Source organism: Triturus cristatus, chromosome 12 (assembly GCF_964204655.1).
Source record: "Triturus cristatus chromosome 12, aTriCri1.1, whole genome shotgun sequence".
Classification (NCBI taxonomy): domain Eukaryota; kingdom Metazoa; phylum Chordata; class Amphibia; order Caudata; family Salamandridae; genus Triturus; species Triturus cristatus.
In genome coordinates, this window is record NC_140595.1 from 798489024 (window position 1) to 798503243 (window position 14220).

At 50.3% G+C, this 14220-nt stretch overlaps 1 protein-coding gene across 3 annotated transcripts in view; it reads right to left on the reverse strand.

The window, feature by feature from the left end:
- The window catches only part of GIGYF1 (GRB10 interacting GYF protein 1), a 1351771-nt gene that overhangs the window by 894310 nt on the left and 443241 nt on the right, over positions 1-14220 (reverse strand). The window lies entirely within an intron of this gene.

Here is a 14220-nt window from a genome sequence, read left to right on the forward strand (position 1 = left end):
GATCATACTCTAGGTATGCAATATAAAAGGAATATGCTACTTACCAGTATGCATCTGTTCTTGGCATGTAGAGCTGCAGATCTACACACTTTTGCATAGATCGCCATCTGGTGTTGGGCCCGGATGTTTGCAGTTTGTTTTTCCTCTTGGAAAGTCTTTGGAAGTCACGAGGTCGGTGACTCCTCCCTTGGTTCGTATTGCGCATGGGCTTCGGCTCCATCCTCAGATTGTTTTTCGCCAGCAGGGAAAGATGGAGCGTAGTAATAATAGTGAAGAAACCCATGTGTGTTGTATCTAAATAAGATAGACTGGAACAGATACAGGTAGCCGGGGAGGCGGGTGGGCGTGTGTAGATCTGCAGCTCTACATGCCAAGAACAGATGCATACTGGTAAGTAGCATATTCCGTTCGAGGCATATGAGCTGCAGATTACACACTTTTGCATAGACTATATTGAATATGCTACTTACCAGTATGCATCTGTTCTTGGCATGTAGGGCTGCTGACATTCATATCTGTGCATAGATCGCCGCCTAGTGTTGGGTCCGGATAATTGCACATTGTTGTCCTGGAAGAGTCTTCGAAGTATCCTGAGATGGGTGACTCCTCCCCTGGACCACAGTGCGCATGGGCATCCTCTCCATCCTTAGATAGTTTTTCGCCATTGTGGCAGTGATGGAGTAGATACAGTAAGTGATGACCATGCTATACAGTAATTCTGAGTGCTGCAGCTGCTACAGGCGCCGGGGAGGAGGGTGGGCGATATGAATGTCAGCAGTCCTACATGCCAAGAACAGATGCATACTGGTAAGTAGCATATTCAGTTCGAGGCATGTGGGCTGCTGAATTCATATCTGTGCATAGATTATAGCAGTACCTCCATTAGCGGCGGCTGCCCGTGCCAGCTGCAGCAGTCTGAAAAAGAGTTTTGGGAACAGCCTGTCCTACAGCTGCCTGCTGTTTTGAGTGTACATCTACGCAGTAGTGTTTGGTAAATGTATGTATAGTGGACCATGTGGCTGTTCTACATATTTCCTGCAAAGGAATGTTTCCCAGGAAAGCCATGGACGCCCCTAACTTTCGTGTTGAGTGGGCTCGTGGGGGAATCGTTAATGTGCGTTTAGCTTTTTGATAGCAAATTTGAATACATTTAACGATCCATCTGGCTATCCCTGCTTTGGAAATGGCGTTGCCCTTGTGTTGTGGAGAAAAGGCAACGAAAATTTGTTTTGTTTTCCTAAAATCCTTTGTTCTGTCTATATAGTACATGAGGGCCCTCTTTACATCTAGTGTATGGAGCATTCTCTCTGCGACATTTTGTGGATTTGGAAAGAAAACAGGCAGTTCAATAGTCTGATTCATGTGGAACTGCAATATCACTTTAGGCATGAATTTGGGGTTGGTACGTAGTACAACTCTGTTTGCGTGAACCTGTATGAATGGCTCTTGAACGGTTAGTGCCTGGAGTTCACTAACTCTTCTTAACGAAGTGATTGCCACTAGGAAAGCTACCTTCCAGGTGAGGAATTGAATCTCACATGAATGGAGAGGTTCAAAAGGTGGACCCATTAATCTGGTGAGGACCACATTGAGGTTCCACACTGGTGCCGGTGGGTGTCTCGGGGGAATCACTCGTTTGAGTCCCTCTAAGAAGGCTTTGATGGCAGGCACTCTGAATAAAGAGAGGTGCTGCCTGTTTTGAAGATAGGCTGCTATCGCGGTTAAGTGTATACGTATGGAGTTGTATGCCAGATTGCATCGGTATAAGTGTAAGAGGTAACAGATGATGTTTTGAATGGATGCGTCCAGCACGTTAATGTCATTGTTGTTGCAGTAAATGACAAACCTTTTCCATTTAGCCGCATAGCAAGCTCTGGTTGTGGGTCTCCTGGCTCCCTTGATGATATCCATACATTCAGGTGGCAGGTTTAGATAGCCAAACTCTAAGACTTCAGGAGCCAGATTGCCAGGTTCAGCTGTGGCGGATCTGGGTACTGAATTTCGCCATGGTTCTGCGTTAAAAGTGCGGGTGTGATCCGCAGCCTTTGCTGCGGCACCACGGAAAGTTCTAGAAAAGTGGTGTACCATGGTTGTCGTGCCCATGTGGGAGCAACTAGGATGAGTGTCAGTGAGTATTGTCGCAGTTTGCGTGCCACTAGCGGTATTAATGGCGCTGGGGGAAAGCGTACGCAAATCTGCCAGACCAGTTCATCCATATCGCATTGCCCTGTGACTGCGGATGTGGGAACCTGGCGGCAAAGCTTTGGCATTTTGCGTTTTCTTTTGTGGCGAATAGGTCTATCTCTGGATGACCCCACTGTTGGAAGTACGGTCGGAGTACTGACGGATGTAGCTCCCACTCGTGCATCTGGTGGCTGTGTCTGCTGAGCAGATCCGCCATCTGGTTGTCTTTGCCCGGGAGGTGTTCCGCCATGAGGAATATGTTCCTCTGAATGGCCCACTTCCACATGCTCTGAGCCAGATGAGACAACTGTGGAGTGTGTTCCTCCCTGCTTCTGTATGTAGTACATGGCAGTCATGTTGTCCGTCCGGATCAACACGACTTTGTTGCATAAGTGTACTTTGAAGGCCTTCATGGCTAGGAAGATTGCCATCAGTTCCAGAATGTTGATGTGCATCTTCTTTTGCTGTGTCGTCCATAGTCCCTGCACTGTGTAATTGAGTACATGAGCTCCCCATCCCTGGAGAGAGAGGCGTCCTCCGTCAGTATTATTTGCGGAACAGGCTCTTGGAACGGTCGGCCCTTGCAAAGGTTTTGTGGATTCCACCAATGCAGAGAGTTGTATGCCCGACCGCTCACCAACACTAGGTCTGTTAATTGTCCGTGAGCCTGATTCCATTGACGTGCTAAGCACTCCTGAAGCGGGCGCATATGTAGTCTCGCGTGCGGGACTATGAAAATGCAGGAGGCCATCATGCCTATCAACTGCATGAACACTCGCGCTGGAAGGGAGTGTTGAGGTTTGAACTTTGTGATCAGCAGTTGCATGCTGTTGATCCTCACTAAATTTGGCTGAGCTGTGGCTGCCAGAGTGTTTATGGTCGCGCCCAGGTACTGTCGTACGTGTGCGGGATGAAGATGTGATTTTGGGTAATTTAGTGAGAATCCTAGACTGTGAAGAAGGTGAATGGTGAGGAACATGTGGCTGGCACATTGCTGGGCTGACTTTGCCTGAACAAGCCAGTCGTCCAGGTAAGCGAAGACGTGAATTTGTTGTCTCCGTAGATGTGCAGCCACTGTAGCTAGGCACTTGGTGAAAACCCTGGGGTGCTGTTGTCACGCCGAAGGGGAGGAGAACCTTGAATTGATAGTGCTGTCCCTGAATAGTGAACCCGAGATATTTCCTGTGTGATGGGTGTATGGGTATGTGGAAGTACGCATCTTTGAGGTCTAGTGTGGCTAGGAAGTCTCCCTGGCTGAGCAGCGGGAGAACCTGCTGTAGGGTGAGCATATGGAAATGCTCTGAGAGAATGTAGTGGTTGAGGGTTCTCAGGTGTAGTATAGGTCTGAGCGACCTGTCCTTTTTTGGGATTAAAAAGTACAGAGAGTACACCCCTGTCCCCTGCTGGTTGATGGGCACGACCTCTATTGCACCCTTTTGCAGCATACTTAGCACTTCCTGCTGGAATAATGCTAAGTGCTCTACGGACATAGGACGGTGCTTTGGCGGTATGTTGGGTGGAGTGGAGGTTAATTCGAGACAGTAACCGTGCTGGATAATGTCCCTGACCCACCTGTCTGTGGTGATGCTTTTTCCACGTGGACAGGAACCGCTGGAGTCTCCCCCCGACAGGTGTTATGTGGTCGGGGGGAAGGGAGAGGGCGTCACTGTTTGTTTTTGGGTGAGGACCTGGTGTTGCCGTAACCACGTCCTCTGCCCTTGGTGCTGGAGCCACGATATCCACCTCTGTTTTTACCGTAGGTACTCTGTGTGCCCCCTTTAGTGTATTGCTGCTGTGACCCCTGGCCTCTAGCTGCTCCTCTATTCCCGGGGCGACGAAAGGAGCCACTACGAAATTGCTGCGTTTGCAGAGCCCTCATTGACCTCGCAGTGTCAGTTTCTTTCTTTATTTTTTCTAAGGTGGTGTCAACTTCTGGGCCGAATAAGTAGTCGGGGTTGACTGGCTGATTCAGGATGTTGTTTTGAATCTCTGGTTTGAATCCCGAGATCCTTAACTAAGCGTTTCGGCATAACATGACGCTGGTGTTAATTGCCCTCGCTGCTGTGTCGGCAGCATCCAGTGCGCACTTAATGGATGCGTTGGTAAGGAGTTGTCCCTCTCTGATGAGGAGCTCCGCTGCCTCTTTGTATTCATCTGGCAGATGCTGGAGTAGCGATTCTAGTGTGTCGTAGTGTGAGCGATCATAGCGGGCCAGGAGGGCCTGTGTATTGGCAATGCGCCAGATGTTTGCTGCTTGAGCTGCAATTCTTTTGCCGGAGGTCTCCAGCACCTTGGACTCCTTGTCTGGGGGAGGAGCATCACCTGTCGTTTGCGAATGGGCTAGTTTGCGAGCGTTAGCAACCACCATGGAGTCCAGAGGCAACTGGCCTCTAATGTACATAGGGTCTCCGGGCGCAGGCTTTTATTTTTTTTCAATCCTGGGGTTTAGCACCCGTGCCCTGGTTGCTTCTTTGAAAATGTCCTTTGCAGGTTTGAGAACACCTTTTAACATGGGCAAAGTTTTGACAGTTCTCTCGGAGGAGGCGAAAGTGTCCACTAAGAAGTCTTCCTCAACAGTGTCAGAGTGGAGTTGTACTCTATGACTGGCGGCAGCACGTTCTATGAGGGCATTGAAGGCAGCAGTGTCCTCAGTGGGAGATGTTTTTGCGCCGTAAAGCTGCAAGTCCTGGGTATCTGGCGCGGTACCCTGGTCTGTAGGGTCATCCCATGCTTGATCTGGGTCCTGCTGCTCATCAGCATCCCCAGGGTAGGTGGTATCATCAGCCATGTAGTCCTCCACTGCGTCTGTTTCGGAAGGCGTAGGAGAAAAGGACTGGGGAACCTGATAGGAGGTTTGCAAGCATTCATACAGAACCGGTTCCGACTCTGCTGGCAATTTGTGCTTCAGAGGTATTCTGTAGGAGTCCAAGCCCTTCTCTGGCGTGGTCTTCCGTTTGCGGAGCATCAGTCTGCCAGTGTCGGCGTCGATGAATTGTGTCTGTGAAGGCTCAGAAGGTGAGTGTCCAGTAGATGGGGACTGTGTCTGGCGGACACGTGTCCGGATCTCGAACATCTTCGGCGCCGTGGATGGCGGCAAACCAAAAGTGATGTTGGTGGGCGCCGAGGGTGCGTTTGGAGCCTTGTTAGTGTCGGGGCCCGACGTGGATCGGAGGGCTGCCCGTTCTCTGATGCGTTGCAACGACGCCGCAACTTGTCGCACCGAGAACGCTGAAGGTTCTTTGGTGCCGGTCGGTACCGTGGAGGTAGGCGTCGACCGCTTTGGAGCCACAGGGTCATCGAGCCGAAGAGAGGTATCAGCGGTCGTCGGAGTCGATGACTTGGCGTGTGCCGCCGTCTTTGAAGTGGACGCAGATGGAGCGGCCATTTTGACTTTGGTGGTCGGGGCCGACTGCTTCGGTGCCAGGGGCCGAGGCGCTTTCGCGGGACCGAGGGCCTTCATTTTCGGGTCGGTACCGATATCCGCTGCAGCGAGTTCGGCGCCGAAATCCCTCTTCGTGCGTTCGGAGCCGACGGTCTTTGTTGGCATCGAGGAAGTGGAGGTCTTCGATGGCTTCGAGCCGATCACGGCCAGTTTCACTTTTGGTTTCGGTGGAACTGGTGCGACGATTGGTTTCAGTTTCGTAGCAGGGAATCCAGTCGTCTTTGGTAATAATGGCTCGTGCTGGATGTTCGAGGCCGGGCCCGAAGGCGGGGCCTCAGAACTTTGGGATTGATCTCGGGTAAGGCCCGGAGGCGATCCCTCGACCTGAGCCGTAGAATGACGCACTTTAACGGCCTCCGTATCGACGGGTAGGCCTGGCTCTTCGCTAGAGCTATCCTCTTCGGCCCCAAAGGCCTCATCGTAGTCTCCTACCTCGTCGACGGCTTCTTCCCTGTAAAAAAGCACTTCATCGGCGTCTTCCGATCGGGAATCTTGTTCGGAAGCGGGGCTAGAGTTTACTTCTTCCACGCTCTCTACATCTTCGTCCTCGGTGCTGAAGATGTTGGCCGGGGCAGGCGCCGATTGCTGCGCTTCTAATCTCGCTGCCCGTCGATTCCGGAGAGTCTCCTTCGATCTGAATCGGGCACAGGCCATACATTTCGATTCGTCGTGATCCGGCGAGAGACATTTGTTGCATACCGGGTGGACGTCGATGTGTGGGTATTTGGCGTGGCATACCGGACACCGTTTGAATGGGGTCCTCGATTCCATCGTCGATGTAAGGTCAATGTTCGGACCAAAAGTATCCGAAAGGCTGGAAGAAGTTTCTAAACTAATCAAGAAAGCAGTCGATACCGAACGGGAACAGTACCGACAAAAACTAAAGGCCTTTTGGCCTTATACTAAATTTTCCCAACTTGAGCTAAGATAAGCACATCCGAACCCAATGGCGGAAAAAAACAATCTAAGGATGGAGAGGATGCCCATGCGCACTGTGGTCAAGGGGAGGAGTCACCTATCTCGTGATACTTCGAAGACTCTTCCAGGACAACAACGTGAAAACATCCGGACCCAACACTCGGCGGCGATCTATGCACAGATATGAATTCAGCAGCCCACTAGCCTCGAACCTTTTGTTGCGGCGTCCATGTGCCCTGCACTATGAGGTGTAATAGATAAGCTCCCCAGCCGGAGAGCGATGCGTCTGTTAGGATTATTTGTGGAACCGGGTCCAGGAACGGTCGACCTCTGGAAAGATTTGTGGTGTTCCACCACTGCAGAGAGCGATGGGTGCGACCGTCTACCAACACCAGATCTGTCAGTTGCCCCTGGGCCTGGTTCCATTGGCGCGCTAAGCACTCTTGGAATGGACGCATCTGGAGTCTTGCATGGGGCACTATAAAAATGCAAGAGGCCATCATCCCTATTAGTTGCATAAACACTCTTGCTGGGAGAGTGTGTTGAGGTATGAATCTTTGACGCAAAGCCTGAATACTTGCAATCCTGGCAGGATTGGGGTAGGCTATGGCTTTTGAGGTGCCTATGGTGGCACCAAGGTATTGCTTTGTGTGGGATGGTATTAGCTGGGACTTTTGGTGGTTCACCGTGAAACCTAGCTGGTGAAGTAGTTGGATTGTAGTGGCGGTGTGATGTACACATTGGTTGTAGGACGTGGCTTTTATTAGCCAGTCTTCCAAATATGGGAAGACGTGAATGTGTTTTCTGAGGTGTGCCGCCACTACCGCTAGGCACTTGGTGAATACCCTTGGTGCTGTTGTGACCCCGAATGGGAGCACCTTTAACTGGTAGTGTTGCCCGTCCACTACAAATCTGAGGTACTTTCTGTGCGCATGGTGTACCGGAATGTGAAAGTATGTGTCTTTTAAGTCCAGTGTGGTGAGAAAGTCGGTCTGGGAGAGGAGCGGAAGTACCTGCTGAAGTGTTACCATGTGAGAATGGTCCGAATGTATGTATGTGTTTAGAGGCCGGAGATCTAAAATAGGTCGTAGAGTCTCGTCTTTTTGGTATCAGAAAATATAGAGAGTAGACCCTTAAATTTTGCTGATTGGCGGGGACTTGTTCCATCGCATGTTTTTGTAGGAGGGAGATTACCTCCTGTTTTAGTAACGTGGAATGTTCTTGTGACATTGGGCGTTGCCTGGGTGGAATGTTTGGGGGGGTAGATGTCAATTCTAGGCAGTACCCTGAACGAATATTTTGGGTCACCCATCTGTCTGAGGTGATTGTCTCCCAGACGTGAAGGAAATTTTGTAGCCTGCCCCCGACCGGAGTGGGATGGTCTGGAGGGAGCAGGGGAAATCATTGGGTAGGCGGTGTGGCAGAGCGGACGGTATTTGTTTTGCCTCTGCCTTTAATGTTCTTGCCCCTATAGCCGCCTCTTTGATAACCCCTTGTGAAGGTGGATTGAGCAGGGGATTTGTAGGAAGTGGACGCGCTATCTGAGGAGTAGCCTCTGCCGTACCCGGAAAGGAAGAGCGGCGAAAGGAGCGCCTAGGAGGGTGTGACTGCAGGGCTCCCATAGATTTCGCTGTATCTGTGTCCTTCATCTTCTCGAGGGCCTCATCTACCTTTGGGCCGTATAGATGTTCTTGATCAAATGGATGATTTAATATGGAGGCCTGTACCTCAGGTTTAAAGCCTGAAACTCTCAGCCAAGCATGGCGACGGAGGAGGACGCTAGTGTTAATGGCCCTGGAGGCTGTGTCTGCTGCGTCTAAGGCACAGCGTATAGAGGTGTTCGTTATCGTCTTACCCTCTTGAATTAATTGATTGGCCCCATTTTTGTATTTTTCTGGGAGATGGTGCATGATGGTTTCTAGTTCATCATAATGCGCTCTGTCGTATCTGGCCAATAGCGATTGAGTGTTGGCAATACGCCATATATTGGCTGCCTGTGACGCAGTGCGCTTTCCTGACACATCCAGTAGCTTTGACTCTTTGTCAGGTGGTGGTGCTTCGCCTGACGCCTGGGAGTTTGACCTCTTCCGTGCAGTGGAGACCACTATGGAATCTAGTGGCGCTGGCCCTTTGATATAGGCAGGATCTGTGGGGGCAGCTTTATACTTTTTCTCTATGCGTGGGTTAATGACCCTAGCCCTGACTGGGTCTTTAAAGACCTCTGGCGCATGTTTTAGTACCCCCTTGAGCATAGGTAGTATGGAGATAGACCTATGTGCGGTATCAAAGGTGTCAAGGAGGAAATCTTCCTCTACCGGGTCAGTGTGTAGCACTACTCCATGATTATGTGCCGCCCTCTGAATTAGGTGGTGAAAACCTAAGGAGTCTTCTGGTGGATATGGCCTGGACGGGTAAAGGTCATCTTGTGGGACATCTGGGATGTCTGGATTATTATAGTTGTCCCATGGGTCTGGGGATCCTGTAGGGGTGGGGTCTTGTGGCACATCCCCTGGATCGTAATATGGGTCCCTGATCATCATCGTCCGGAGACTGGGTCGGGGAGCGATGAGGCGGGGGTGGGGAAGGCGGAGGGGGCAGGGGTGGAGAGGGTGGAGAGGGTGGAGGAGGTGGAGGAGGTGGAGGAGGTGGGGAAGGCCCTCTGAAAGGGGAGGTAGCAGAGTCTTTCCTCTTTGGAGGTGTAGGCAGAGCCGGTTTGTCCAAATGTCACTTTTTTTAAGAGAGTGCCAAATGTCCAGTCTTTGGATCCTTGGTAAGTGTATTTTGCAAGGGATCCGGTGTAAACAGTTCCTGTGACAATGTTGGTTCCGTCGGTTCCCGAAGGTTTCGGGGCCGATGACTTTTTAGGCTTGTCTGTGCCGTGCATTTTTGGAGCCTCCGATTTCTTGGTCGGCGCCGAGGTAGGCTTCGGGGCGGGAGTGTCTGTGCCGAGGGCCTTATGGGGTTTGGTCGGTACCGAAAGGCTAGGTTTCGACACCGAGGACTTTGGTGCGGAGCTCGGTGTCGAGGTAGAGGCCGGTCTCTTTTTCGGTGCCGAAGTGTGTTTCTCGGCACCGCTGGCAGGCTGGCTCGAGCCTGAGCCGCCGGAAGGCTTATTTGGCTTCTTCACCGGGCCCGAAGGTGGGGTGTTGGAAGCAGTGTTTCTGGTCTTGCCTAGGCCCGGAGGCGAAGGAGTGACCGAAGCCTTTTTGGGTGTCGGCGCGGGTGTGGGAGGGGGTATAGTACTCACGACCCTCTGCGCTGGGGTGATGTCCTCCACATCCGAGTCGTCGGCTTCGGAAGCACTGACGAGGTCCTCTTCGGTGTGTTTCTGTCCCGGAGCTTCTACGTCGTCCCCGAAGATGTCGACTGGAACGGAGGTCGAGGAGTGCACCATGTTTCGTCTGGCCCTTGGATCTAGAATAGTCTTTTTTGATCTGAAAGACTTGCAGGCGGGACAGTCTTGAGCCTCGTGTTCAGGGGAGAGGCAGAGGTTGCACACCTCATGAAGATCGGTGGGGGGGAATTTGGACCCACATCGAGGGCACTTCTGGAATGGAGTTCTTTCCATCAGCCGGGACCGGAGCTTGGATAGGCCCGAACGACGCCGTCGACGACTGGAATCGAAGATGTGTGGAAGAGAAGGTGATTTAGGAGATTTGGTATCTGAACAATACCGCGAGGATTCCGCTTCGATCGTCGAACTGGAAATGTTTGGAACCTGAGCGCGAAGTATTACATTCAAGCCCGATGGCGGAAAAAAACAATCTGAGGATGGAGCCGAAGCCCATGCGCAATACGAACCAAGGGAGGAGTCACCGACCTCACCGACCTCGTGACTTCCAAAGACTTTCCAAGAGGAAAAACAAACTGCAAACATCCGGGCCCAACACCAGATGGCGATCTATGCAAAAGTGTGTAATCTGCAGCTCATATTCCTCGAACTCAAGATAAATACTATAACGTTTTGGAGATTTAAAGGCAACCAAACATAAGAGGCACAAAGGAACAACAATAATAACATCAATAGAGGAATCAGAAGGCAGAAAAGGAGGATAAGGGAAGGATAAGGGAAGGAAGACCAAGCAAAAAAAAAAAAAAAAACAAGTAGAGGACATGGCCATCTAGATGGTCAGGTATGACTATACCTGAATCATAAGACTCCGTGCCAAAATATCGCAAACATGACAACCATATTGCTAATGTGATTTAGTCCACAACACAGATCAAAAGCGAATATCATTCACTGGTACTGCTATCTCCCATTAAATCTCTAAAATCTTAGTGGCAGTGTGTGAGAAAGTGGCTCTGTATATACTGTTCCCTAATAGGTACAGGGTGTACAGAGTCCACAGTCCCCCAGAGGCTGATAGAGGTCAAAGTTAGGTATGACCTTACTCTCAAAAGTGGTAGCTTGGTCGAGCAGTAAGGCAGTATCAGAGGACAGTGTAAAGCATTTATTGTACACACTCAGTCAGCAAATGGTATCACACACTCAATAACTGAACTCTAGGCCAATGGTTTATATATATAAAATATATGCTTGTTTTATTTTTAGAACCACAAAGGGGGTAAAAATATACTTTCTCAGAATGAGAGGTTGAATATAAATACTTTTGTCTTAAGCAATAAATTTGTGTAAACAGTCACAGTTGGTTGCAATAGACAATCCTATTTCCTAAACATAACCATGCATTGAGCTCAATGGTAAATTCAGGTTATTTGTAATAAATTACTTTTCAGATTACTTTTGGAATTCCAGGTCTGGCTCCTAGAACCAGCCTTGGGTCAGTATTCAGAATCAAGTGATGAAAGTCGACTTAATAACTAATGATTTTTAAATAATATTTAGCTATTTCAAAAGTTAGCACTTAGAAAATATTTCAAAGAAAACATTCAATGGATCTCTATGGCAAGAAATTCAAATTGCAGGTAGAGTACTTTATCGTTACTTTAGTAATCCAGGACTGGGTACCTAGACCCAGGACTGGGGTCCTTATCAAAAACAGGTAAGTAATTTCGTGTGCAGAAATGGTACGATTTTAAAAGAATATTTCAAATTTGCAAAAATAGACAGAAGAACTTTCACAGAAAAGCAGACAATGGTTTCCTATGGGAGAAAAATGAGTTAGAGGTAAGTATAGTTGTGAACACTTTTCAGGGTCAGGGCTGGGCACCAAGATCCAGCACTGGGAGATCACCTAGGAGCAGGTGAGTAAATTCGTTTTTGTCACTTGGCTGATTTTTGGTGAATATTTGCAGTTTTGAAAAGTTCACACTAAGAAGATTTTTGAAGAAAAAGCCAGTCAATGTTACCCTATGAGGAAAATAAAATTAGCGGTTTAAGGGTAAGTACTCGACTGGCAGAGTTGAAATTCCGGGCATGGACTCAGGGGTCCCCCAGTGTCAGGTAGGTACAGTTGGTTCACCCTCAGCGGTTTCAGGACGGCCGGGTGCAGAGAGAATTAGGCCCAATGTTATCCTATGAGGGATAGGGGGGCCTTGGTTGGTGGCTGTCTGGCAAGCCACGCGGCTGTGGGAGCTGGGCTCCTGGTCACTTACTCAGGGCAAGTGGGGAAGTAGGTTAGTGTAGAGAGGGCACTGCCAGGGTGTGAGAAGTTGGCCTGGTATATGATGCTCACTAGTTAAAGTGATCACCTTGTACCATGCCAAGCAACCCTTATGGTGTGGTTGTAAGTCAACCTTTTCGGACTAGCAGCCCTAGTGGTAGCGTAGGCTAAGCAGTCTTTGAGGCTAAACTCGTGAAGCGTGTTAAGCCAGCTGTTTTACCAAATGCAACCCCCTTTTATACCAATGAAAGGACACCACACAGATATATATTCAAAATATATATGTAATTATTTCTCAAAGTAACCCCTAGTCTCTTTATGAGCACAGGAGCACAAATCGTCAAACAAGATTTCAGTAGAATACACAGAAGTTGCACTTTATATGGATAGGCCCTGGTGGCCGCTCGAACCATATACTAAAATAGTGGTATAAGTACCACGAACAGAAAAGGGAAAAGGCCTAGGGCCTCTAGAATCGCTGGGCCTACAAGGAGCTAACTTCAGTTAGTGACCAGGAGGTCCACGGGTGGCGTGTGCAGAGCAAATAGTCACACGCGTGCTCCCATAGGTTTCAATGGGTGCGTAAAAAGTACAAAGTTACTGCAAAAAGGATCTTCCGGATGGACTAGGAACTCAAGATTTGGAACACAGGCACTAGAGATGTAATACTACACTTGGGCACAGGTGTGCCAGCTTTACCTCACCCACAGGAAGCGGGTGCATAGGCCTCGAAGTGCGTCGGGTTTCTTCTATCTGTTCCGTGGAGCCTGAAGACAAAGATGCTGCAGGTGGTCGGTCCGGGAGAGATGCGGTGGATCCAAGAGTGGATCGGAGATGTTGAAGACCTGTAAGCAGAGGGGACAGTGTTCACAGTCACTAGCCAGTGACCAGCGTGGCACCAGGTGGGTACCAGGCGATGTCGGGTGCAAACAGGAAGAAAGGTGTAGCTTGTCTCTGCAGCCACGTGGTCCATGGAGGTCGACGACGTCCAGGAGTCGGTTCACGAGCTGTCCCACGCAGGCTCTCGCTGTCGGCGGTGTCGGCGACTTGATCGAAGCAAACAAGCCTTGGCAAAAGCAATTGTTGTAGGAGATGAAATAAGCTGATGGTTCTGACCAGCAAGGTCAGAAGGACTGCTCCTTTGGAGGGGAGCAAGGGCCAGTCTGGAGCAACCAGACCAGCGGTGTATTTCGTAAAGTTCGTCGCCAAGATGACTACTAGCCAGCGGGCCAGCAACCGGTTAGGTGCGTCGAGTGGCAAAATGCAGAAGGGCCCCGTGGAGATGCTGGAGGGCTCACCTTTGGTGCAGATGCTGCTCGAGGGTTGGGCTTCTCAGATCCCAAAGCACAACTTGGAGGGAGCCTCGGTTGTTGCACTTGTCAGCTTGTCGTGGTCATTTCAAGATGGCTGGCTCCACGTGTCTCGGTGCCTCCACTGGTCTCCTCTTTTCAGGGACTGTGGATCGGGCGGTGAGAGGTCTGGAGGTCCAGGTCTTGTCAGTCTCTGGGCTCGGGCTCCAGCGGGAGGCGGCGGCAAAGCAGACGTTGACTTGCTGGATGGTGCTTGCGTTAGCAAGGTGGTCACTCCCTGACCACAGGGGAGATTTCCTTCAGTCTTCTGTGCAGCAGAATGTCGAAGTTCCCGTCTTCTTAGTTTCAAGTTGATTCCAGGATGTCTGAAGTCTTAGGACACAGCTCCTACCTTTATGCGGATTCTAGGGGCCGGACTACCTGCTAGGTCCCCCCCTATGGGTGGGACCAGGAAGGGGGGTGGTTACACCCCCAATCCTTTGTCCAGCTCGCCCCAGGCCCGGGACTGGTGTGCCCCAGGACCGGTTTGAACTGGCATATGCACCGAGGCTTCTTGTGAGCCACAGGCATGTCTGGTTTCTTTCAAGCCCTACCTGACCAATACACAAAATCCTGTCTGGGGTGGTGCATGCACCTCCCCTGGCAGGAAACCCTTTGTCCACACCTCCCAAGCTGGAAGGACTCCCAGCAGCAGGAGGGCAGACTTGTGTCTGTGGTGGCAGCATCCATTTTGTGGAGCTGAGGCTATGTCTGATTTTACCCGGGTTTCAGGTACTGTACATGTCGTGTCCCTCTAGAA